A 22,664-nucleotide genomic window follows, 5' to 3' on the forward strand; every position below is an offset into this window, starting at 1 on the left:
TTCTTGTATTAGAAGAAACGGAGAATGCATATATAGGTATTGGATATTTGGGATGGATTCCTAGGATGGTACTTTTATGTGATGTTTGTGTTGGGCTTGTGGCATGTAGATTCCCTAGGATTCTTGTGTTGGTTTCCCTTGAATATCGGTGGATTGTATGTGTTTTGGAAGTAGTTGTTGTTAATTATTTTTCTATGTTCCTTGGTGAGAAACTTCCGTAAGATGCACCTAATTGGTTCTATGCTAATAATATTGAATCTCCTTTGGTATTGAAACGGATAAATGTACCAACGATCATAAAATTGATTCTAGACTAGATATTCGTGAAGTCTTGTAAGTATAAGGTAAATTACCATGTATTAATATTGATAAGTAGTAAGGGAGTGAGGTAATATTATTATGTGGCTTGATTGTGCTATTGTTGCTAGCTTGATACCACGTGTTGGTAGTAGATATTGGAAACTGTTGTTCCATTAGGTTTGTGACATTGTTGTATCTCACTGGTTGATGTTGATATGAGGAATAGAGTTCTATATGACTTGTGTAGTCTTTCATGATATTGTTGGCGCACCCATGTTTGGAATTGTGATATTGATTGATTATTGATGCTGACACGTACATTGCACGCCTTCTCATCCTTCATGATATACTGTTGATCCATTGTTGGTACTTGATGAAACACTGTGATGAGCTGGGCTTGGTTAGATGAAAGTGATGTGAGAGTTCGATATCCGATGGTTGTCTCGAAATTAAGGATTGAGTGAGTGCATGGAGTCCGCGGGTCCCTCAGGGTGGTGCTAGTGAAAACCCTCTGTGGTCAAAGATTCGGAGTCTCGTCTGTCTGTTGGGCAAAGATCCGGGATGAGTAGCACTTAGACTTCGCGAGTCACCTTGGGTTATGCTACCGAGACGTGGAGGTATTCCGTCCAGAGTACATGTGTACACAGCATTGCATTGCATTGCATTCATACATTATTGCATTGCATTGCATTGCATCATGACTTATATTGAGATGATTTGGTGTTTTACTTGTGATGTTGGTTTTGGGTTGGATATATGGTGACTTGGCACATTTGAGTTTAGATGCTCTACTTCGGTAATGACCTGTACTTGTTCCCTATTATGGTTGCCTTATACTTGGTAATTTATCGCGTTGATTGTTCGTAGGACTAGTTATATGTTTTGGCTTACTAAAACAATGTAAAATAAAGAATATCATAATGATGAGTTGACTTCTACACTAAAAATGAATGGTATTATGATATATGATTATTGTGAGATTGTTGGGGAATTGACTGGTGGTTATTAGAGAAGAGTTAAAGAATTTAAGGGTCTTGATGTTATAATGAGCGGTAGATAGATGTATGACTTTGATTTAGTTACTTATCATGATTATTTGTGAATTCTTTTACTGATATGTGCTTCTAACCATTGTCGGCCTATGATGCTTACTCGGTACATGTTGATTGTACTGATACTACTCTTGCTACATCCCTTTTGGGGTGTAGAGTGTTTCAGGTGATTGATTGCGATATGTTTGGGAGATGCACGGTACCTATCTTGAAGGTCTCCTCCCACTTCTTTCCAGGATGGAGGTTTAGTCGTAGAGTTGTATTTCATTCTGAATTTACATTAGTCGCTCTTATACTAGTCTAGACCAGGTCGTGGGAAGTCGGATGGAGTCTTGTAATTATTTAACTGTTGTAATCATTTACGAGATCTTGGATTAATAAAATTATTTTGTTTCCGTTGTTAATTATATCTATATATATATATATATATATATATATATATATATATATTGGATTAAATGAATTGTGTCTTTACTTGGTTGATGTGTTATTTTGATTAAGGGTTCGCCTACCGAGGAGGGAAAGGTAGGCGCCCGCGCGATCCTAAATTGGGTCGTGACATCTTTATTTTTTATATGTTCGTAACTGTAGGAAATATTTTCCGTGTCTCCTTTCATTCCTTGAATTGGTTAATATACAAAATATTCTGACCTAAAATAGGAGATTACAAAATATACAAAATATTCTAACCTAAAATAGGAGATTACAAAATATTCTAACTAATATTTACATAATCTATCACACCCCCGCAGTCGAAACGGGAGGTTTACGAATGCTTAGACTGTCTCAAAAATCTTCAAAAAGGACCCGAGGAAGACCTTTAGTGAAAATATCTGCAATCTCATATCGAGACGGGACATGAAGAACACAAACCTGTCCCCACGCAACCTTCTCACGCACAAAATGAATGTACTTCTCAATATGTTTGGTGCGTTGATGTTGCACCGAATTTCTTGAAAGATATATGGCACTCACATTATCACAATATACCAATGTAGCCTTGCGAACCAGACAATGTAGTTCCAATAAAAGATTGCGAATCCAGCAAGACTCAGAAACAACATTAGCAACACCTCTATATTCCGCTTCAGCGCTAGACCGAGAAAGAGTAGGTTGTCGCTTTGACGACCAAGAAATCAAGTTGTCTCCCAAAAATACACAATACCCCGACGTAGAACGACGAATATCCGAACATCCACCCCAATCTGCATCTGTGTATGAGACAAGGTCGGTGACTGAGAAGGGGTAGAGATGCAATCCATGGTCAAGATTTCCCTGAATGTAGCTCACAATTCGCTTAAGAGCATGCATATGATCGTCCATCGGATCATGCATATGTAAGCACACCTGTTGTACAGCATAAGAAATATCTGGTCTCGTAAAAGTGAGATACTGAAGAGCACCTGCGAGACTACGATAATGAGTGGGATCCTCATAAGGAGCACCCGAAGTAGCACTGACCTTCGGTTTTGTGTCAACCGGAGTGAGAGAGGGCTTGCAAGAAGACATACCAGCGCGATCAATGATTTCCTCGGCATATTTCCATTGAGAGAGGAACATCCCACCCTTGTTACGGGTCACAACAATGCCAAGAAAATAATTCAAAGGACCTAAATCCTTCATAGCAAATTCGGAACCAAGATGATCCATAATGGAACGACGGAGAGTGTCTGAGGATGCAGTGAGAATAATATCATCATCATATAGTAAAATGTATGCCATGTCAGTCCCCGTATAGTAGATGAACAAAGAATTATCAGACCTGCTATTTGAGAAACCAATGGAATACACAAAATCTGCAAATCGTTTATACCAAGCACGTGGAGCCTGCTTAAGTCCATAGAGAGACTTACGCAATAGACAAACATAATCAGGATGTGTGCGATCCCGAAAACCCATAGGTTGATGCATATACACAGTTTCCTTGAGCTCACCGTGAAGAAAAGCATTCTTTACATCCAGTTGATGTATAGGCCAATGCTTGGACAAAGATAGACTAAGAATGGTGTGGATAGTCGCCGGTTTCACCACCGGACTGAACGTCTCACCACAATCTATGCCAACCTACTGAGTTTTGCCATCACCTACAAGTCGGGCTTTATGCCTCTCAAAATCACCATTAGACTTTTCTTTATGAAAAATCCACATAGAACGAATAACATTAACATTAGGTGGATGGGGGACCAACTCCCACGTCTTATTTTTAATAAGAGCATCAAATTCATCAGCCATAGCCATTTTCCAATTCTAGTCACTAAGGGCGGTCACAGGGTTACGAGGGAGAAGGGATTTCGTAACCATGGTATTCAAGTTAAACGTACGTTTTGGCTTAAAAATACCATTTTGACTCCGGGTCACCATTCGGGGCGGATTGGTAGAGTGGGGTGGCTGGGGTGATGTTTGTGCGGGTGGGGGAGATGGAGCCGAGGGTTGTTGGCCCAAGGCAGAGGGGAGAGGGGTAGGCGCGGTAGGGAAGGCGGCTGCCAACGGAGGGGACTGGGCAGTACGTGCCACGGTGGGAGGGGGGCAGTCGACTGGGTAACGGGTGCCACGGTTGGAGGGGTGGCAGTCGGCTGGGTCACGGGTGCAGCGGGGGGTGGGCTGGGCAGATTAACGAGATCATTAGCCATATGATGCAACCAAAATGGCGAAATCCCATCGTCCAAAAAATCATAAGTAGTTGAAGTGGGAAATGTAAATTGGAAAATGGGAAAACATTCTCATCAAAAATCACGTGACGAGAAATAATGATTTTGTTGGACGATAAATCATAACACTTATACCACCTATGATTCGTAGGATACCCCAAAAAGACACACGGTGTAGACCGGGCTTGCAATTTGTGGATAGTCGGAGAAGGAAAGAGGGGATAGCATAAACACCCAAAAACCCGAAGATGAGAGTAAGATGGCTTTCTTTGATATAGCACTTGAAGAGGAGAAATATGATCCAATAATTTGCTTGGTAAAATATTAAGAAGATATGTTGCCATTTGTAAGGCGTGATGCCAAAACGAAGGGGGGAGAAAGGCATGAGCAAGGAGAGTCTGAGTGATATTATTGATAGATCGGATTTTTCGTTTGGCTTTCCCATTTTGTGATGACGTATGTGGACAAGAAAGACGAAAGGACATCCTATTAGACTCACAAACTTTCCCAAATTGTCCATTATCATATTCCCTCCCATTATCACATTGGACATTTTTAATATGACGTTCAAATTGGGTATGAATGTGGGCTTTTAAAACCAAGAATTTCGCATAAACATCGGATTTCTTAGCTAAAGTAAAACTCCATAAAAACTTCGAAAAATCATCCAAAAAAAGAACATAATACCGATGACCCAATGAACTTAACACGGGAGAGTTCCACAAATCACTATGAATAATATCAAATGGCATCAAAGTTTCAGAAATAGTAGAATCAAACGGCAACTTAACATGTTTACCAAGAACGCAAGAACGACAAATACTAGAATGACTAGACTTATTACATTCAATGCTTTTATTACGCCTAAGACAAGCTAAAATAGAATATCCCGGATGACCTAAACGAGCATGCAAAAAATGAGAGGACAACGCCGCAAAGGTTGATGGAGTGGTGGTTGGATATTTGATGGTGGTGATTGGATAAAGATCTCCCCGACTATCACACCGCATTAGTGCCATCCCCGTCTGGAAGTCTTTCACAGAAAACCCATATGGATCAAATTCAACAGACACAGAATTATCAGTAGTAAACTTTCGAACTGAAACTAAATTCTTAATGAGTTTAGGAGCATGTAAGACATTCCGTAAGGATAAAGGGGGGGGGGGGGGGGGGGGGGGGTTGGGGGAGGCAAACTAGTATGACCACAACCACGAATTGGAATCGAATGACCATTTCCCACGACAATACCATTATTTTGATTGCTCAAATTAAAATAAGACGAGAGATTACCATCCGAGGATGTCATATGAGAAGTGGCCCCGGTATCCATGTACCAATTTTGATCGAGTGGGTTCAAGGTCATGGTGTGCATTGCGGACTCGACGTTGGTTGGAACATACGACCCATGAGGCGCCACTGTTGCCGTGTAGAGCTGCTGGGCTGGAGGAGGGCCCAATATACCATGCTGTCGTGGCGGGCCAGACGGTGGACGAGCCCACGAAGCAGTCGGGGACGGGCGGGGGGAGGAACAGCCACCCAGCGAGGCTGCAGAATCCACTGCCAGTGACCAAACTGGCCGGTAGTCCACGGCGGGGAAGAGGAACCCGCTACCTGCGGACCGCCGCTGCTGCGGCCAGTACCACCGCGTCCGCTAGCGGTGAATTTTCCACCGCCTGAGACGCGGCCAGAACCACTGTGACGGGCAGTCCTAGAATTTTGGCGGTGAGAATTTTTTCCTTTCCCTCGGCGTGAGCGTGTATTTTCAGAGGGCGGAGCCGCGTCGTCGACCGCGGCTACCATAGCCGAACCAGACCCGTGAGACATCATTGCCGCAAGTTCACGTTCCTCCAAAACAAGGGAAGACCGAGCCTCGGAGAATGGGGGGAGAGGCTTAGCATGGCGAATTTGTATCCCAACCCCTTTGTACGCTTCAGTGAGACCCGAAACCAATTGAAGGACAAGGTGGCTATTCGTCACGGGAGCCCCGACGTTTTTCAGTTGATCCGCTAGGCTCTTGAGACGTTGGCAATAGGCGGAGGCATTGGGAAAATACTTTATACGAGTCGTCGTGAATTCTTGTTCGAGAGTCACCACACGAGAGGTTTGATGATCTTGGAATATATCACGCAAGCGAACCCAAGCATTCATGGCAGTAGCGTCTGGTTCGATGATGGTGTTTAACAGATCATTCGAAATTGTCGAATATATCCATTGAAGCACGGTAGCGTCAATGGTCGTCCATAATTCGACTTCCTCATCAGTTTTGGGAGCCGGCTTCTCCTTACCTTTGGGTGGAGGAATGATATGATGAAGGACCTTGTGAGAACGAGCATGAATCTTGAAAAGCTCGGCCAATGTTCCGTATTGGGAGTTCTCCATCTCAAGAGTAACAGAGATGTGATTCTTGATATTCGAGACCGCGAAGGCTGGGTGGAACGAGGACTTAGCCGGAGTTAGGGTTGCCTCGGCCATGGCGACTGTAGTGGAGAGAGTAGGTGACGGAAAAAAAAGGAAGAAGAAAGAGGGACTAGGGCGTAGCGGAAGGAGGAAGAAGAAAGAAACCCTAATCTGATACCATGTAGGAAATATTTTCCGTGTCTCCTTTCATTCCTTGAATTGGTTAATATACAAAATATTCTGACCTAAAATAGGAGATTACAAAATATACAAAATATTCTAACCTAAAATAGGAAATTACAAAATATTTTAACTAATATTTACGTAATCTATCAGTAACAATTCCAGTTTGTTCATCGTCAAATTACCACCCATGCATATGGATCTACATCTTCCACTTCAACATTCACATCATTTCTATTCACCCGAATTCATAACCTTTGAAACATGTTATGTGTAAAATTCTACTAAAATATCAAATCTTATTAGATTTTGTCAATTCTTCGACGATTACCCCTATCATAGGCAAATTAGTATTTTTAACCGTAAAGAACTTCAATTTAATATATAACAAAAAAATGTTCAAAACAAAAAAGGCACAAGAGAATTTTTTACCTTGAGAGTTTCAAATGTAATATCCATCTGCTAGACTTCAAAGCTAGCCAACCGCAACCTCATCCAATTAAACTAATAGATAACTAACGTTGTCACAAAATAATAAATAAAATTAACTACCATCAACTCGAAAATTCGAATATAATCTCCTAAAAAAAATCTTTGTCGTTGATCTTCATTTGTTCTATGTTCGTAAGAAATTCAGTTTGTTCATCGTCAAACTCTCACCCATATGGATCTACATCTTCCACTTTAGTATTCGCATCAATTTTATTCACCTGAATTCATAACTTTAGACACATGGTAAATGTAAAAACCTACTAAAATATCAAGAAATATTAGATCTTGTCAATTCTTCGACGATTACCCATATCATAGGCAGATTAGTATTTTTAACCGTAAAGAACTTTAATTTAATATATAACAAAAAGATGTTAAAAAAAAAAAAAAAAAAAAAAAAAAAGCACAAGAGAATTTTTTTACCTTGAGAGCTTCGAACGTAATATCCATCTGCTAGACTTCAAGCTAGCCAACCACAACCTCATCAAATTAAACTAATAGATAAATAATGTTGTCACAAAATAATAAATAAAATTAACTACCATCAACTTGTAAATTCGAATATAATCTCCTAAAAAAAATCTTTGTCGTTGATCTTCATTTGTTCTATGTTCGTAAGACTTTTAATTTGTTCATCATCAAACTCCCACCCATATGGATCTACATCTTCCACTTCAGCATTCACATCATTTTTATTCACCTGAATTCATAACTTTTGACACATATTATATGTAAAAACCTACTAAAATATCAAGAAATATTAGATCTTAATATTTAATTTAACAGTAAAATGAGTTAATACAATGCTAAATATATTAAAAATCTCCTCGTGAAAAAACGATTCATGTCGTTAATCTTCATGTCTTCTATGATCATACGAATTTCAGTTTGTTCATCATCAAACTACCACCCATGTGGATCTACATCTTCCGCTTCGCATTCATGTCATATCAATTCAATTGAACTCGTACCTTTTTATACAAGGTATAAATATATAAGCAAGAACCTACTAAAATATCAAGAAATATTAGATATTAACTTATAATTAACAGTACAACAAAAACAATGCTAAAATATTAAAACTTGAACCAACTAGGTATGAATCTTGGATCCGCCAATGATGTTAAGCCTCCTGGAAGTTTATCAGCAAATTAGATTTGGTACACAATATTGGCGAGATTTTCATAGTTGCTGCTACTGCTGTGATGGAAGGACACATTTGGATGAGCTGGTACATGTAGATTACATGATGAAAGAGTATATAGGGATTCTTTATATTCTCCATTAAAATGGAATGTGAACTGAAAGGATGTATACGTTCCATACATGAATGTGAAAATGATTATAACGGTCGGCAATTAAGAGCCATTCTTGGCACCGTTTCTTTTTAATGCATCAATATTATGTTAAATTATTCATGATCAAAAAACGGAAAAAATGCTAAAATTTGAGAAAAAAGATAAATACAAATGGAGGCCATAGAGAGATGCCACATCACCTTGTCTATGCCTAGCTTTATTATATATAGATATAGATATAGATTTTGAATTTTTCTCTCATTTTTTGGTCCTAAAAACCTCCAAAATAATTAATATATCTCTTCTCATTATTGGCATTTATTACATTTCTTGAGACGTTTTAATGCAATTATTATTCAATTATTAAATGATTAACAGTTTTTGGCCCTATGAAAGTCACTTCTAATTGCATTTACTTTAGCCTTCCCAAGTCATGTCTAATTGCAGTTAATTTAGCCTTCCCAAATTCCAAAAATAAATGTCATTTGCATTGAAAATTTGAAACTGCTTTGATAAGACAAAAGTGTAGTCTACGTTTTGATGATTGTCAAACTATTAGAGAAACAGAGAGAGACCTGGTTCGCGATCTGCTCTCTCTGTATGTTGTACAGTCAACAACAACAACTGTAAACCTGCACTGCCAACTGCACAACTGTGCTACAGGCCCATGCTTTAAGTCAAACATGGAATGAGTAGTCTCTATCTCACCCACATGTTCCCCAATATATATACAACTTGTTCCAACATATTGGGCATCACTTGAAAACCTAAACAATCTTGTGTAAACTCTTGCCATCACAACTTCTCAAGTGCTCTTAAGAACAAAGCCACTTACAAGCTGAAGAACCTGACCCAAATACTAGATTATGTCTATGTTATTTAGGTTGCTGTGAGTTTTTGTTCACTTATTTTTTAAATTGTAAACCTACTCTTCTTTCAAGAAGCTGTTGTAGGTAACTTAAATTCTCAGTAGTTGTTAGGCAGTTTACCTATTCAATCTATTGAGTGGTACCCTTGGCTAGAGTTAGTCGAGTGTATTTGTTGGTTTGGCTGAGTTAGTCAAACGTGGTTGTGTGCTTGGCTAAGGGTATTCAAGAGTTGTAGCTTACAATAGGTGTATTGTAAGGGTGAGGGATTTATGTGAGTTAAATTCCTAAATTGTAAGAGTTTGTAATCTAAAGTTGCTCAGTGTAATGAAGTGAAATCCTACGTGATAGGTTTCGTGGTTTTTAATCGCTTGAGCAAAGAGTTTTCCACGGTAAAATCTTGTGTTATTTACCTACTTCACCGTCTGAGAAAACTAGTAGACAACCAGGTCTCTCCATATACTGTTTGGTGGACGCACTGCTTTTAACATGCTCAATTTAATTTTTCTCATCCTTTTCTCTAGAGCAAAGGATAATAACGAATCCTTTACCAAAGCGTGATCAAACCAAAATATTTTCATAATTTCTAAGACTAAAGAAGGGCGGGGCTATGGACTGAAATAGAAGAAGATTAAGGTGTGGTCATAATTTTATTCTATGCCTATTTTCGTTTGAGGTTAATGGACAAAAAAACTAATCATTGTTTTAGGTTCCAAACAGTCATTACAAACGGTCACAAGATCAAACAAGTAAAAACAAAATCTTATTTTATCACGGATATCAATAAAGCGGAATCGATAACCTTCAGGATGTCCTTTGAACCTGTATTTTTGAAGTGTCAAACTGTGCTCAACATATTTTTGAAGCGTGGGATGGTGATCAACATGAAGTGTCAGTTCTTTCTTTTCTACTTTTTTATTTTATACAAAGAGTATGTAGTATTAAAATGGTATGGGGAGTTATCAAGGCAAGTGAGCAAGTTTATGGGGTAAAAAATTAGAGTAGAGAACATATTAGGGGGATGATAGGAGAAAAATAAGGAGAAAGGCGGTGGATTGCTGGATAATAGGAGAAGATATGTTTTGACTTATTGCTTAAAATTGCTTTATCTCTCATTTGTTTGGTATCGAATGTGTTGGGCTGCATTTTTATTTTCATTTGGTATCGATCTAGAAAATATAATTAGAACAATTGATAGTGTTATAATTGGAGATTAGAAAAAAGAAAAAGTTATATCGAGTAAAGTTTAACCTGTTTAGGTACAAAAATTAAAACAAACATTATTTATCCTTATTTTAATTTGGTTTAGTATCCGTGCGAAGCGCGGTAAAATTCACTAGTGTAAAGTATAACTTTACTCCACCAAAAAAAATCTCAAACTCTCTGTTAGAGAATGAGAGAGTATGAAATAGTGATAAGCAGAGCCACGTGCAATGACAGAGAATCAATTAAATTCTTTTCGGTGAAAAATTATACTCTCTTCATTTCAATTTGTTTGTCTGGTTTTGACTTGACACTAAATTTTAGGAAGTAAAGAAGACTTCTGAGTCTTGTGGTCCTAATTAAAGATAAGTAGAATGTATCAAAATGTCCTTTCTTGTGGTCTTAAACATGTCATGTGAAAAGTTAGAGCTAACGAGTTGCCAAAAAAGGAAAGAGACATTCTTTTTTAAAAAGACTAAAAGGAAAGTAAGACAAACAAATTAAAACAGAGTACTATACAAATGAAAATTAAAATATATCTCTGCATATACTACCAATAGAGAAGTACAGGTTCAAATGTTATGTTTGTCATTAACATACCCAAATTCACGAACATCAAACAAAATTCCAAAATCAATTTTGTATTTCGAACAATTTCACAAAAACAATTGTATTGTGTTAAGAATAACATCATAATCAACTAGGAAATTACCTATTTCACCACTAATACAAGGATAGAGCTTACAGAAAAGTAGTAGACCCACCAGGGTTTTTCACCCTCTCTGAAGCTGAACATTGTTATTTTGCTATTCAGTTCACGGGTTGGTTATTGACTTATCAACTGTCCCAAAATGACTCATGTAGAAGATGGGTCAGTTGGGTTACAACCCAATTTAATCTGTCAAGAAAATATTATTGGGCCAACCCATTGAATTTTTGACAAGTTACACAATAAGGGGTCAAGACACCTCTGCCTATTATGTAACTAGATACCACGCTCCTGACATTCCGGCTTAAATGCACTTCACAATCCAATAATTTAGAAAGAGATAATTATGAAATTACAATAAGTGAAAAATATGATCCTATGGTAGCAAGCACAAAACAAAAGGGACTCTTAGTAAAATTAATTAACTGATAGCAATTCAATTTTAAATGGGAGAAGCATGCCAAAATATGTCTTTCTGCTTGCTGGTTTTGCTTTAGTTGAAGAAACATCAATACTTGTGCAAAGACCAAAAGGCACAATCAGCTAACAAGTATCTTTCAAGACATGCCCCTATCTATTTTAGTTTTCTCAAAAATGGAGAAAGAAGATGCAACTAAGCATGTTAAACTAAAGTTTGACAGGAACACTGATAGAGCTGCAATTAATAAACTGTGTTCAACCCAAAAAAGAAGATATAGCTACATTTGCAAAAACTATAACCAAACGCAACTCCATCTTCAACTTCAGACTTAGAATGACCATTCAATAAGTAAGCCCTAAGGCCATGTTGACCGCTTTACTCTTGAAACTAAAGCAAAATATTGCAAATAAAATATAATCTGTTTTTTGAATCCTTTCAAAACTTTATCATTATTATATATACAAATTTAACACCGCTACATATAAATGCTCTCTCTTCACATACCCAAAGACAAAACAACCAAACGAACACACACTTCATCAGTAAATATATTGCATGGCCAGGTTAGTGCATAATAATGGCTGCAACTGTGCAAGAACTGGGAGCAGCATGAGTAGTAGTAATTGTCGTCATTTTCTGGTCAAAAGCAGAATACCACCCTCTGGTCCAAGCAGAAGAGGTCACTGCAAAGTATTTCCTATTTCATGATTTAACATATTTGTAACATTTTATGATTATGAAGAAGCTTGAAACAGAGGATTTGCATATTGGTTTTATACATTAAGGTGATTTAGTGTTTCTGTTTATGGACCTTTTTTTAAGTGGAATAGTGGAGCTCCAACAACAATAACAATAATAGCAGTAAAGAAAAAGATCATTATATTTCTCAATTACCACTTAAACCACCAGAACAACAGAAGAACTAACAGTCTTACACATATTTTATGCAGATGATACTCCAATTTTGTATGAAGTAGAGAAATATCAACATTTACATGTAAAGGGAGTTCTATTAGGTTTTTGACGTTGTGTCAGGATTAGAGTGAACCTAAAGTGTTCAGAATTAATGCAGAACATTGCATTGATGATCTGGTACACATTATGAGTTGTAAGCTAGAGTAGCTTCCTACTACTTATTTAGGCCTACCTTTAGGAGCTAAAAAAGAATGACCAGAAGATGTGGCAGGGAGTTTTGAATAGGTGTAGTAATAAATTGGTTCAGTGGAAAAAACCATAACTTGTCATTTAGGGGAAGACTTATATTGGTTAACAATGTGTTAGATGGTATGCCTATTCTTGATGTTTCTAATAAAAGTGCATGCAGCAATGACAATCCCCCCTATGTGTTTTATGGACAATATGGTTTGAGAGAAACAACTGCTTTGAAAAGATAAGACAACATATATCGAGGATTAAAATGATTTTTTTTAGGTGATATGTAGTTTATATGTTTCTGGCAGTTGTTGGCCAACAGTCTTGGTATCTTATAGGTAAAACTTGTGTTGTAATACTTGAAAAAAAATGGACTGAACTCGACCCATCAAGTTTGATAAAGACTTCAAATTTAGCACAAATTCAACAACAGCACCAAATACATGGACTGAATTCCCTCTATCAGTGTAATAAAAACTTCAAATTTAGCACAAATTCTACAAAAGCAGCAACTACATGGACTGAATTCTACCCACCAAGCCTAATAAAGACTTCAACTTTGGCACAGATTCAACAATAGCAGCAATTATAGTAGCAATAAAGAGAGTAAAAACGTAGGCAACCAAATGGGTAAAGTAGGAAAAGAGCTCACCAAATCGATAACTCGACGAAAAGCCCTAATTATCCATAGACCCTAGAAATCATCAAGCTTTTGACTCCCAAAAGGGTCAATACACAGTAGCAATCCAAAATTTTGCAAAGGTCAACATTTTTATCAAAACAACATAAACCCAAGAACCAAACAGCAATCAAGAATGGCCCAAACACTCCAAGACAATCTTTTCTTTCACATTCTTAAAACCTTAAAGAGCAAAGTAACTACAGTAACAAACGATACAGTTTATCCAAACATTGTGTTCATTAATACAGTATAATATAATACAACACCATGTTGTACCATACCATATTGTACATTAATGAGCCACGGGAAACAACCATCCAAACAGAGGTAAGAGTCCATCTATGCCCAAATCACCCTGTGTAATTTCATTCCCAACAATTGAGAAAACAATAGATATGTAGTGCGAAAACTAACCAGGTCAAATTTAGGCAATGTAGCTTCCTTTAGAAAAGGCAGCAAGTTGTGCTGCAAGCTTTCGCTGATCCCAAATGATAAACGAAGTTATTGTTCTGCAAGAAAACAAAGTGGGATGAACACATGCAAAGTGGTAATTTATATTGTTTGTCATGGGCATTTTTATATTTTATCCATAACCACGTGTACTACCTTTTTTTTATCCCACTTATTGAGCGCCTTTTTAGTCAGCTAATTTCATCTCCTTTTAGCTTCCACTACTGCTGTTTCTTCCTTTCTCACTTACCTTCTTTATATGCAGAATTGTTGATTTCTCTTTGCCCAAAATTGACCTGAAGCCAACATCTACCTTCAATTAATAGTCAATCACCAAATCAAATATGGTAAAAATTAAAGACCAAATGTTACAGTAGAAATTAGTTTGCCATATTGAAAGACTCAAAGTACGGTGAGACCTTTTATTATTCTTAGTAACAGTTGCATTAATGGAAACAGCCTCTTGCAGAAATGCAAGGTAAGGCTGCGTACAATAGACCCTTGTGGTCCGGCCCTTCCCCGGACCCCGCGCATAGCGGGAGCTTAGTGCACCGGGCTGCCCATTGTTTTTTTTTTTTTAGTAACAGTTGCATTAACCATGAAAATAAAGACCAGATGGCACTTGAGCACCACTATCTTCTTAGTAAATATTTAATGAAGGTGCAAGGTGTAGAATTTTGCACTTCACTTCAATGTGCTTAATTACACCTAAAGTTTATTCTGTTTCCAGTTTGACCTTTTTTTTTATATATATATTAAGCCATCACCATTAGGTTGTGAACCTATGGTGTGTGGGGTTTGGCTTGACCCCTACCATGTATTATATAAGTAAAGATAATTTACAATGACTAGAGGGGGACATGGAACCTTGCCTCTAATCTACAAAAGAGATTGTAAAAACAATCTAAAAGGGTGGAGATAGCCAAATGAACAGAATCCTCCCTAGCTATCAAGATATTCTAGCTTACAAAGAAGTTACATTTTTCAAATCTTCTTTTAAAAGTAGGAAGTTGTTGCTTATCAAGTTGAATTAGCCCCTTGACTTCTCTTGGTAAATCCCTTTGAGAAAGATATAAGGTCCTCCTTCTACTTGTTGAAGACATTTTAGCAAGGAAATCAGCCACCATGTTAGCCTCTCTGTAACAGTTAGAAATTTGCACAGTTGCATCTTTAAGAAAGCCATTTGTGGTGTTGATGATCTGCTTGAGCTTCAAGTTGTCTGTATCTTTGTTGAGCAACATCTTGACTATGAGTTAGGACTCTATCTCAATTTGCACATTATCAAAGCCATGATTCATGCACCATCTAATGCCATGCTCAGCAGCCAATGCTTCTGCAATATTGTGACTCTCACAATCCACAGAGATAGAAAAAGCCATTATTAGATCCCCTTCCTCATTTCTTAGAATGCCACCTATACCGGCACTGTTAGTAATATCCACAAAACTGCCATCAGTGTTAAGTTTAAACCATCCCATCTCTGGTTTTCTCCAACATACAGGGATGCATTTTACCACAGGGCTAAGTTTTTCAATCATGTCACAACAGTTACACCAGTTGCCTTCTACATTGATGTTGGGATATGCAACAATTATTGCAGCTTTCATGTTCCAGGTGATTTGCATTTCCATCTTGTATAAATCAAACTTCTTTTGTTCCCCAAATCTGCAAGAACTCCAAGCTTTCCATATCTCCCACAATATCATCGTTGGAGCAATCTGCATAGTAAATTTGTGGACCTTGTTTTTGGCTTTTCTATTCCACCATTCTTCAAGTAAACCTCTGAAAGGAATATTGTGATGTTTAAAGCCCAAAGGGGCACCAATTTTGTTCCACATATGATGAGCAACCTTCCTTCAATAAAAGCATGCTGAGGTGTTTCATCTTGTGGTGAGATGCAACATATACAATCTTTGAAGCCTTGTTTACCGAATTTAGCCACAGCATCTTTGAAAGGTAATTTGTTGTGTAACAATCTCCAACTAAGGAAAGAGATCTTGAAGGGAACTGCACTGTGCCAGATTTTAGTAATCAAAGGTGCTTTTTGTCTAAGACTTCTAATGATGGTCCAAGCAGATTTATTTGAATATCGACCATTATCAGTAGCCTTCCACACTGCATAATCCATGTCATTCACATCCCCAATACCAACAGAACTAATGAAAAGAGCAATATGACCTGACATGGTGTTGTAGAGCTTCTGGATATTCCACCTATTATTGTTCATAAAATCTCTCACCTTGATCCTTTGTCCATTACTAATCATGAAGTCAGGACATATTTGAGCTAAAGGGCCCATTCCTGTCCAGTCATCCCACCAAAAATTACAATCTCCAGAGTTGATTTTCCAGTTAATGCACTTTTCACTTTTGTCTCTTGCCCATAGCAAATGTTCCATGCTTGAGAGTCACCAGGAACCCATTTCTTAGCAACATGATGTTTTCTAATGCAATATTTTGCCTTTAGAAAATCAGCCCACAGTGAATTCATTGATCTAAATCTCCACCATCTCTTAACAGCAAGAGTATTTGAGATATCCATCATATTCCTGATGCCAATACCAGATTCATCTTTGGGGAAACAAAGCTTATCCCAATCACACCAGTGGTACTTGTTTTTACCATTATCAGTCCCCCAAAAAAAGTTACACATGTGTTTTTCAATAAGTTCCAAAGTTCTTTTTGGAGGATTAATGGCACTGAGAATATAAGTAGGAAGAGCTTGGATCACACTTTTGATTAGAATCTATCTACCCCCACAAGATAGCATGTTTCCTTGCCAACCATTTAGCCTTTTAAAAACTTTAGTCACCATACTATCAAAGTAACTAATTTTCTTCTTTCCAATGTATATGGGGCACCCAAGGTAAGTAAAAGGGAATTCTTTGTCCATGAAACCAGTACACTTTCTTAATCTATTGATTCTATAAGCACAAGTTTTTGGACAAGTTAGAAAACAACTTTTATCAGGATTAACCAATTGTCCAGAGACCCTCTCATATTTAACAATTTGCTTCATGACCAGTTTGGCAGATTTGCTGTTCCCACTACTGAATATGACAATGTCATCTGCATAAGTAAGGTGAGTAATTTGGGGTCCATTTATGTTCATGGGATGAAATTAGGATTCAAAAGTAGATTATTGAGTGATCTTGACAAAACTTCAGCAGCTAGCATAAACAGTGAAGGGGAAATAGGGTCTCCCTGTTTTAAACCATGAGAAGAAGTAAAGAAACCATGCCTAGAACCATTTACTATAATGGAATACCACACATTAGAAATACTCCTCTAGATAAGATCAATCCATATATTATTGAAGCCAAATTTTTTTAAAACATCTTTCAAAAAAGTCCAAGACAGCCTATCATAGGCTTTAGCCATATCAAGCTTAATAACAACATTCCCCCTTTGTTATTCTTGAAATATTGTGGACAATTTCTTGTGTCAACATCACATTATCTGTGATAAGTCTACCAGAAATGAAACCACTTTGATTCTCCGAAATAAGAGCAGGAAGTAAGGGATTTAATCTATTGGCTAAAATTTTGGAAATGATTTTGTTGGAGAAGTTGCTCAAACTTATAGGCCTGAGATCAGAAAAGCTATTAGGCGAGTCTATCTTAGGGATCAGAGCCAAACAAGTATGAGTATAAAATATGAATTTATAAATGAAGATCTAAAACAAAAGAGCCCTCTGCTTCTTAAATCCAACCCTGTTCACAAGAAAATCCCTATTCTCATTCACAATGGCAAGATCATTTGTGAGTCAATGGTAATTGTTCAATACATTGATGAGGCATTTGAAGGCCCTTCCATCTTGCCTAAAGACCCTTATGACTGAGCTATTGCTCGTTTCCGGGCTAAGTTCCTTGATGATAAGGTATTACCATTTTCATGCTATATATTCCAATTAGTTGGGAAATAAGTTTTAGTCACATCAGTATGCTACGTGTATTTGATTTTTTTAACCTGTCAGAGATTTCTATACCATTATAAAATTTCAAAAAAATATAGTACTTTTATAAGATTGGTTTAGGATGAGAGCTCCGATGTAGCGACACAGTCAGTGAAGATTGATATAGCTGATCCAAACTTGCTTGAAGTTGAGTTATAGTAATTGTTGTAATATATCGGATCTGCAGAATTGAGTAAAATTTGTATTGAAATTTATGTTTTGAGTGTAATTTGCAGGTGGCAGCGATGATCAAAACTTTCTTTCGCAAAGGAGAGGAGCAAGAGAAAGTTAAAGAGGAAGTTTGTGAGATGCTGAAAGTTCTCCACAATGAGATCAAGGATAAGAAGTTCTTTGTGGGTGACAAATTTGGATTTGTTGATATTGCTGCAAATGTTGTGGGACTTTGCCTAGGAGTTTTTGAAGAAGCCTCTAGAGTGGTTGTGGTTACAAGAGAAAAATTCCCACATTTTTGTGCTTGGAGAGATGAATACAACTACACCCAAAACAAGAAATATCTACCTCCAAAAGATGAATTATTGATTCCGCATCTCAAACTTTGCTTTCAAGCTGCAGTAGCTGCTCCCACATGAACTCCTGTTTAGTCATCGTTTCAATTTTTGATTTTGTGTGCCAATAAAAGTTTAGAGTTGCATTAAGGGGGAGTTTATGTTAGTTCTATTTAATAATTGATTTTAACTTGAGTTATGTATTCGTAAGCAAAAAATACTTAAAATGCTAGCTAGCTTGATCACACTTATTCAAAACTTATAAGTCGATTGAGATCGTAAATTGCTAATGAATAAAATTATTCTCTCTGTTTTATTGTATGTGATGCCATTAATATTTAGAGTCTAAAGAATTGTTTTGAACGTTATTTTCCATATATTTTCTAATTTATTTTTTAGAATTATTAGTTATTGAGACTTATAATATTTATAGATAATTTTAGATATATAAATTTTATTTCATTTTAAAAATTATGTTGTAATTTATGCCGAAAATTAAATAATTGATCTTCTAGCCGAATGCTTTAAAGACAGCGAGTCGTCCTTCTCTCTTCAATACTGACCACACTTCTTCCAACAGGGACCCCACATGTAGATTTTAGCCACACTTCTTTCAACGGTTGGACCACCAACATGAACAATCTGCCATATTTTGCCTTTAATTGTAGCAATCTCAATAATCTAATGGTATAACTTTGTTCCACCAAAAAAAAAATGGTAGTTAAAAATGATACCGTGATAAGCGGAACCATATGCAATGACGAAGAAATTAAATTCTTTTCGGTGAAAAATTATACTTTACAAATAATTAAAAAAAAAAAATATATATATATATATATATATATATATATATATATATATATATATAACTATTTTCATGGAGAAGTACATGTCCAAATGTTATGTTTGTCATTTATATATTTTCTTGAATTTTCTTATCAGAATTTCAGTCTCTCTGCTCAAATTCTGTTTCGCTTAATTAAAATTGTAACAAGGCTTAATACATATATATCCTCCTAAAGTTGTTAACCAAGTTAACTTTAAGATTATAATTTGGACTTGTTCTTGTTGAACACTCAGCTTTAACGAAAATATACCTATCAGTAGGGGTGGAAAATGGGCGAGTCGGGTCAAATTTGGGCCAGTCAAAACGGGTTAGGTTAGTGAACTGGTCATAATTCAACCTGCTCAAAACATACTTGGGTTAAAATTGATTGGGTCAAAACGAGTTAAATTGCGGGTCATAACCCAATCCCCCAAAGTTAAAATTATCAAAGATAGGATAATTCAATTTGTTAAACTAATTTATTCTCTTTCTGAAAGAGATTAATTCCGTGATTATTCTCATTGATTGAGTTGGTAAATATATCATAGTTACAGTGTCCTATTAGGCTACAAAATATACTAACCTAAAATAGAAGATTTACAAAATATTCTTTGACTAGATATTTACATTATTTATCACAACCCCGCAGTCGAAACGGGAGATTTACGAACGCTGAGACTGTCCCGAAAATCCTCAAATAAGACCTGTGGCAGCCCTTTAGTGAAAATATCGGCGAGCTGATATCGGGACGGAACATGAAGGACACGTACGTGTCCGCGCGCCACCTTCTCATGAACAAAATGGATATCCATCTCAATGTGCTTGGTGCGCTGATGTTGAACTGGATTTCCTGACAGGTAAATGGCACTGACATTATCACAATAAACCAAAGTAGCCTTAGGGACCGGACAATGTAGTTCTAAGAGGAGGTTACGTATCCAACATGATTCAGAGACAACATTAGCAACCCCCCTATATTCTGCTTCTGCACTGGAGCGGGATAGAGTAGGTTGGCGCTTGGATGACCAAGATATCAAATTATCTCCCAAAAACACGCAATAACCCGACGTTGAACGTCGTGTGTCGGGACATCCCCCCAATCAGCATCAGTATAGGAAACCAAATCAGTGACCGAAGATGGTTAGAGATGCAAACCATGATCAAGAGTACCCTGAATATACCGAATGATCTGTTTAAGAGCAAGCATATGCGTATCTCGTGGAGCATGCATATGAAGACAAATCTGATGTACGGCATAAGAAATATTCGGTCTAGTGAAAGTAAGATACTGAAGAGCACCTGCAAGACTCCGGAAATGAGTGGTATCTTTACAAAGATCGCCAGAAGAGGCATTGACCTTTGGTTTAGTGTCAACCGGAGTGGAAGAAGGCTTACACGATGACATGCCTGCACGTTCAATAATCTCCGAAGCATAACTTCGTTGCGAAAGAAACATACCACCCTTGTGACGGATCACCGCAATGCCAAGAAAATAATTCAAAGGACCTAGGTCCTTCATTGCAAATTCTAAGCCAAGAAGGTCCATAATCGAACAGCGGAGAGTATCTAAAGAAGCAGTAAGAATAATATCATCCACATATAGTAAAATATAGGCCAAGTCGTGCCCTTTGCGGTAGATGAACAAGGAGTTGTCGGACCTGCTATTAGCAAAACCAATGGAATAAACAAAGTCAGCAAATCTTTTATACCAAGCTCTCGGTGCTTGTTTAAGCCCATATAAGGACTTGCGCAACAAACACACATAATCGGGATGAGATGGGTCTCGAAAACCCATTGGTTGATGCATATAAACTGTCTCCTTGAGCTCGCCATGAAGAAATGCATTTTTGACATCCAACTGATGAATGGGCCAATGCTTAGATAGAGTTAGACTTAAGACAGTGCGAATCGTTGCTGGCTTTACGACCGGACTGAAAGTCTCACCACAATCAATGCCAACCTGCTGTGTTTTTCCATCACCTACAAGACGGGCTTTATGCCTCTCAAAATCACTATTAGACTTTTCTTTATGAGTAAAAATCCACATAGACCGAACAACATTCGCATTAGGTGGACGGGGTACCAAATCCCAAGTCTTATTTTTAATAAGAGCATCATATTTATCATCCATGGCCAATTTCCAATTCGGGTCACGTAGCGCATCCAACGGATTACGAGGTATGGGGGACCTGGTAACCGCCGTATGTAGATTAAATGGGTGCTTTGGCTTAAAAATCCCGCGCTGACTACGAGTGACCATGCCTGTTTGGGTAGGGGGTTGCTGGACAAGAGGAGGAATGGTGGAGTTTTGTGGGCTGTTGGCAAGCTGGATGGGCAGAGGTGCGGGCTGGTCCAGCGTAGAGGAAGGCAGACGCTGCTGCCCAGCCGAAGATGGCGTGGGCAGCTGGCCCAGACCAAGCGGAAAACCATTGAGTAGCGGTGGAGGGGGACACGGCAGCGGTGGAGGGGGGCTGGTGGCGAGACGATGGATCAAGTAAGGGAAAAAGCCATCATCAAGGAAGTCATACGTGGTGGGAGTTGGAGTGTGAATTTTAGAAAACGGAAATTGAGTCTCATCAAATAACACGTGACGACAAATAATGATTTTATTTGAGGATAAATCAAAACATTTATAGCCACGATGGCTTGGTGGATATCCCAAAAATACACATGGAGTTGACCGAGGTTGCAACTTGTGAATAGTAGTAGACGGAAAAAGGGGATAACATAAACACCCAAAGACCCGAAGATGAGAATAAGATGGATTCCGTTGGTAAAGGACTTCTAAAGGGGATTTGTGACCCAATAACTTGCTTGGTAAAATATTAAGGAGATAAGTCGCCATTTGTAATGCATGATGCCAAAAAAATGGAGGAATGGAGGCATGAGCAAGAAGAGTCCGGATGACATTATTTATGGAACGGATTTTTCTTTCGGCTTTCCCATTTTGAGAGGATGTATGAGGACACGAAAGACGGAAAGACATCCCATTGGACGCACAAAATTTGCCGAATTGACCATTATCATATTCCTTCCCATTATCGCATTGGACATTTTTGATAGGACGTTCAAATTGAGTAAGAATATGGGACTTAAAATCTATGAATTTTGAGTAAACATCAGATTTTCTAGCCAAAGGGAAAGTCCACAAATAGTTTGTAAAATCATCCAAGAACAGAACTGTCACGACCCAACCCCGTGGGCCGTGACTAGTGCCCGAGCTGGACACCTATACACACCTACTTACCAAATCGACATGTCCATAACTTATCCATATCCAACATATATCAATTTATACAGATACTGAAAACAGATGTCGTCTTAAGCGATCACCTGTAACATACATATCATACAGAAGCCACCAAGGCTGTCGTGGAACATATCATCCAGAATATATATATATATATAAGGCTATCATAGCAAATGGAACCGCTTAGACGCAAGCCACACAGACATATCTGAACCACAACGACCTATGACCCACATACATGTCTACAGGCCTCTAACAAAGATAGCAGAATCATA

At 37.7% G+C, this 22,664-nt stretch overlaps 1 long non-coding RNA gene and 2 pseudogenes across 1 annotated transcript; 1 reads left to right on the forward strand and 2 right to left on the reverse strand.

Moving 5' to 3' along the window:
- Positions 1-2,090: 2,090 nt before the first annotated feature.
- On the reverse strand, positions 2,091-2,912 carry LOC132630410 (uncharacterized mitochondrial protein AtMg00810-like; annotated as a pseudogene).
- Positions 2,913-11,008: 8,096 nt separating this feature from the next.
- On the reverse strand, positions 11,009-17,105 carry LOC132630555 (uncharacterized). The gene is made up of 2 exons (XR_009578608.1): positions 14,010-17,105; positions 11,009-13,912 (listed from the first exon to the last, which is right to left on the reverse strand). It is a non-coding gene; the product is annotated as an uncharacterized LOC132630555 (long non-coding RNA).
- A 237-nt stretch (positions 17,106-17,342) lies between these two features.
- LOC132630554 (probable glutathione S-transferase) lies at positions 17,343-18,620 on the forward strand (annotated as a pseudogene).
- The last annotated feature ends 4,044 nt before the right edge of the window (positions 18,621-22,664 follow it).

Source organism: Lycium barbarum, chromosome 3 (assembly GCF_019175385.1).
Source record: "Lycium barbarum isolate Lr01 chromosome 3, ASM1917538v2, whole genome shotgun sequence".
NCBI lineage: Eukaryota > Viridiplantae > Streptophyta > Magnoliopsida > Solanales > Solanaceae > Lycium > Lycium barbarum.